At 64.9% G+C, this 4,578-nt stretch overlaps 1 protein-coding gene across 1 annotated transcript in view; it reads right to left on the bottom strand.

Moving 5' to 3' along the window:
• PLEKHA6 (pleckstrin homology domain containing A6) overlaps positions 1–4,578 on the bottom strand; it is a 150,689-nt gene that overhangs the window by 144,297 nt on the left and 1,814 nt on the right. The gene's annotated exons all lie outside the window — the stretch shown is intronic.

The following is a 4,578-nucleotide window of genomic DNA, read 5'->3' as shown; positions in this document are numbered from 1 at the left end:
CCCTCCTGGGGTCCCTGCAGCCCCCCTGGTGCCCAGCCCGGGCTGTGGGTACGAGGCTGCTGTGGGGTCAGAGCCAGTGGGGTGGAATTTTCCAGCCGCTCCCCCCAGGCTGGGATGTTGTGCCAGGGCTCTGCCATGGGCGCAGCCCCTTCCCCATCTCACCTGTCCCCTCCCCATCCTCACCTGTCCCTTCCCCATCTCACCTGTCCCCTCCCCATCCTCACCTGTCCCCTCCGCATCCTCACCTGTCCCATCCTCACCTGTCCCCTCCCCATCCTCACCTGTCCCTTCCCCACCCTCACCTGTCCCTTCCACATTCTCACCTGCCCCATCCTCACCTGTCCCATCCTCACCTGTCCCCTCCCCCTCCTCACCTGTCCCCTCCTCACCTGTCCCCAGGTGTGGGGCAGCTCCGGGAAGCGCTGCCGAGCTCGGGGCTCGTCCCCGCGGGACCGGCCCGGCAGGGCTGGGAGGCGCCCGGGGCGGCCGGACCGGTCCCGGCTGTTCCACCGGAGCCCGACCCACGGCTCGGCATCTCCAGAGCTCCGGGACAGCCCCACGGAGCCACCCCTGCCCTCGGAGGCTGCTCGGTGCTGCCTGTCCCCATGGGTCACCGGCACCTCATCCCCAGCTCAGCGCCCACCATGAGCGCTCCTGGACCTCCAAAATCCTGCTGGGGGTCTCTCCAAACCCTCCCGAACCTCCAAAACCCTGCTGGGGGGGGCTCTCCAAACCCTCCTGGACCTCCAAAATCCTCCTGGGGGGGTCTCTCCAGACCCTCCTGGACCTCTAAAACCATCCTGGGCGTTTCTCCAGACCTTCCTGGACCTCCAAAATTCTCCTGGGGGTCTCTCCAAACCCTCCTGGACCCCCAAATCCCTCACAGCGCTGCTCCCGCCCCGGCTGCGCGTGGAGAGGGATCTCCCGCCCTGTCCCAGGGAATTCCAGCAGCCGCATCCCTGGGGTTTTTATCCACCTGGATGCGACGTCCAGGCCTCGGTGTGGCCGACCTGCCGGAGCGTTCTGGAGAGCTCTGGGAAGGGGAAAACGGCGGCTCCGCGTTCCCGGAGCTGCAGCAGCAGCAGGAGAGGAACGGCAGCAGCGGGAATCCGGGAAGCGGCGGGAGGATGCGGGAAGCGGCGGGAGGATGCGGGAAGCGGCGGGAGGATGCGGGATGTTCGCTCCGGCACCGCCAGGACAAGCCCCGGGTCCCCCCAGCAGCGGGGACAGGCCGGGATGGTCCGTGGGATGCAGGTCCTGTCCCCGCTCCGGGAACAAAGGGATGCTCCGAGAGGCTCCGGAGGGATTTGGGAGCAGCTGCGCGGCCACGGCGGGGCGGGAGCTGCGCCGGGATTGTGACAAATCCCAGAGTCTGGAGAGGCCGGGGAGATGGGCTGGGGGGAAACGGCTTGGGGGGATCGCGGAGACGGCGCGGGGATTATGGATACGGCACGGAAATGGTGGATACGGCACGGGAATGGTGGATACGGCACGGGAATTATGGATACGGCACGGGAATGGTGGATACGGCACGGAAATTGTGGATACGGCACGGGGGGATCATGGACACGGCGTGGGGGTTCTGGATACGGCACGGGAATTATGGAAACAGCGTGGGGAAATCATGGACACGGCCCGGGGATCATGGACAAGTCGTTGGGGTTCTGGACATGGCCCAGGATCACCGAGACGGCACGGGAATGATGGATACAGCCCGGGAATGATGGATACAGCCCGGGAATGATGGACATGGAATGGGAATGATGGATACAGCCCGGGAATGATGGATACAGCCCGGGAATGATGGATACAGCCCGGGAATGATGGATACGGCCCGGGAATGATGGATACAGCCCGGGAATTACGGGAGCAGCGTGGGGGGATCACGGACACGGCCCATCCCCGGCCCGCGGGGTGTTCGGAGCGCGGCGTCTGTCGCCGGCCTGCCAAACACATACAAAGGACGTCTCATTATCCCCTAATTAGTGCCTTGCCAGCTCCTGCAATTAACACCCGTGCAGGCGGCTGATGTTGAGGTAAACAGAGGGTTTGAAGCGCCCTGGAGAGCCGGGGGGTCCTGGCGGGGTGCGGACCACCCGTGGGCCGAGTCCAGAGGGTCCCGCTGAACTCCAGAGCCCTTCGGGAGAGCTGGGCAGGGAGCAGGGACACCTTCCGCTATCCCAGGCAGCTCCAAACCCCGTGATCCCGGCCCTGGACAGTTCCAGGGATGGGACAGCCGCTGCTTCTCTGGGAAAATCATACCAAGGCCTCCCCACCCTCACAGGGAGGAATTCCTTCCCAAAATCCCATCCCTCTGGCAGTGGGAAGTCATTCCCTGTGTCGTGTCCCTGCATCCCCTGTCCCAGGCCCATTTCCAGCTCTCCTGGAGCCCCTTCAGGCCTCTCTGAGCTTTCCCTGGAGTTTTCTCTTTCCTGGCCTGGCTCCAAGCAGAGATGCTCCAACCCTTGGAGCACCTCCGTGACCTCTGGACTCGCTCCAGCAGCTCCGCTTTCTCCCAAAACGAGCCCATGAGTCAGGAGCAGCCAGGATTGGGCTCGGGGCTGCGGCTCCTGCCCCGGAGGAGGCCGAGCCGCCCGTCCTCCTGCACAGCCGGCTGCTCATTCCCTGGAAACATCAAAGGAGGCACCCAGGTCTTAAATGGCCTTTCTCCGGCTGACCCAGAAACGCGGATCAAGAGCTGCCTCATCCCTTAATTGAGAAGTTGGTGACTTTGAGTCTTTATTAAAGAGCTTTAGTGAATTCGCAGATTAAGGCCACAACCGGCCGCTGCCTCCATCCAGCCTCATTCCCTGCCACCATCCAACCCGATCCCGGCACGCCGGAGCCACCTCGCCCCGCAGCCGCTGCTCCGGAGCCTTTTTCCTGCTCCAGCCTGGAGCTCTGGAGCTCTGGAGCTCTGGACAGGCCCTGGGAGGGTTCCCTGTGCTGCTGCCGCTGAGGAGAAATCGAAATCAAACCAAATCCGAGCTGAAAATCAGCGCTGCCCGCACAGAACAACCCAATCCCGGGGGATTTTCCAGCTTGGGATGGTGGAAGGAGGAGGCAGGGCTGGAAGGGGGGGCTCCACACGTGCCCCCTCCCTCCTTCCCTCCCTCCCTCCGCCTGCAGGTTTCCATCTGCCCGTGCCCCGTGCTCCTCAGCGCTGCCAGGAAAAACAGGGATGTTTTGGATCATCGCCTGCCCGCGGGGCGGTGGGAAGGGGCTGCCGGCGGGGCAGGACTTCCCTGGGTGGGCGTAGAGCTGCGAGCTCCGGGGAGGAAGGAGGCTGGAGAGGAGGCAGCGCGTTCCTCAAGGCGCCGTTCCTGCCTGCTGCTGCGGATTAGCGTGTTTTCCAGGGAAAACAGGGCTGGGGGATGCTACTACCGAATCCTGGGAGAGGCAGAGAGAGGAGCAGCGGCGGAGCAGGAGCTGCTCCCGCTTCCAGCCGAGCTTTGGGAGGAATCCCAGCCCGGCTGATTCCCGGGGGGGCACGGATGGAGCAGAAAATCACCCCTGGCCCTGCCTGCCTGGCTCAGGAGGCCTCGGGGGGATTAAAAACCCCTCGCTGGCCCAGCTGGGGTGGGTTTTGTGCCCGAGGCCGGGGCTGGCAGTGGCCCCACGACACGCGCACACACGCGTGGACACACCGGCGCACTCACCCGTGCCACGGTGACACACGGCCTGGGCCACACTGCTGTCCCTTGTCCCTTCCCCAGCGGTCAGCGCTGCCCTCGTGGCGTCCCTGGCACCGCGGCCTCACCCAGGAGGTGCCAGCCGTGTCCTTCACCCTTCCGCCCGTCCCTCCTCTGCCTCATCCTCGCCAGCCCGGCGGCTGCTCCCGCCTGTTTCTATGGGAACTCGGCAGGAAAACGCGGTTGGCAGCGCCAGCCCGCTGGATGTCACCCTGTCACCCTGTCACCTGCCTCTGCGCACCTGGGGCCCCTCGCCACAGCCCTGGGGGATGTCCCTGGCAGCCAGCAGGGCACCGGTGGCCCGGAGCAGCACGATGGGTCCCCATGGCGATCTGAGGGCCCCCCGAAAACACCGGCTGTCCACAAAGGCAGGGTTTTGTGCTTCCCGCGGGATTTTTATCGCAGGGATTTTAATTCCTCAGCCACCCCCTCTGTGGGAGCCCTAATCCCGGCTCTGTGTCCCCAGGGGGGTGGCTCGAGGTGGGCGCCAGGTGTCCCCGAGCCCGGCTCTGCCAGGCCGAGGAGGGATGGAGCTGCCTTGGGAAGCGTTTCCCGGCCAAGGAGAGGGGACAAGAGGGACGGGTGCGGGTCCGAGAGGGACAGGAGCTTCAGAGCCGGACAGGAGCTCTCCTTTCCCCTGAGGAAACACCAGCGGGACCCAGGGGGAGGATCTGGAGCAGCCACACGCCCACACCGAGCCCGGTGTGAGCAGGGCTGAGAGTCCCGGGACGAGCTCAGCACCGGGAATGCAGAGTGGGATTCACGGCGGGATTCACGGATGGATTCATGGAGAGATTCATGGAGGGATTCACTAAGGGATCACGGCGGGATTCATGGGGGGATTCACTGAGGGATCACAGTGGGATCACGGCGGGGTTCATGGGGG

Source organism: Parus major, chromosome 26 (genome assembly GCF_001522545.3).
Source record: "Parus major isolate Abel chromosome 26, Parus_major1.1, whole genome shotgun sequence".
NCBI classification, from domain to species: domain Eukaryota; kingdom Metazoa; phylum Chordata; class Aves; order Passeriformes; family Paridae; genus Parus; species Parus major.
Note: the sequence above shows the minus strand (reverse complement) of the source record. Positions and strands in the feature narration are given on the sequence as shown.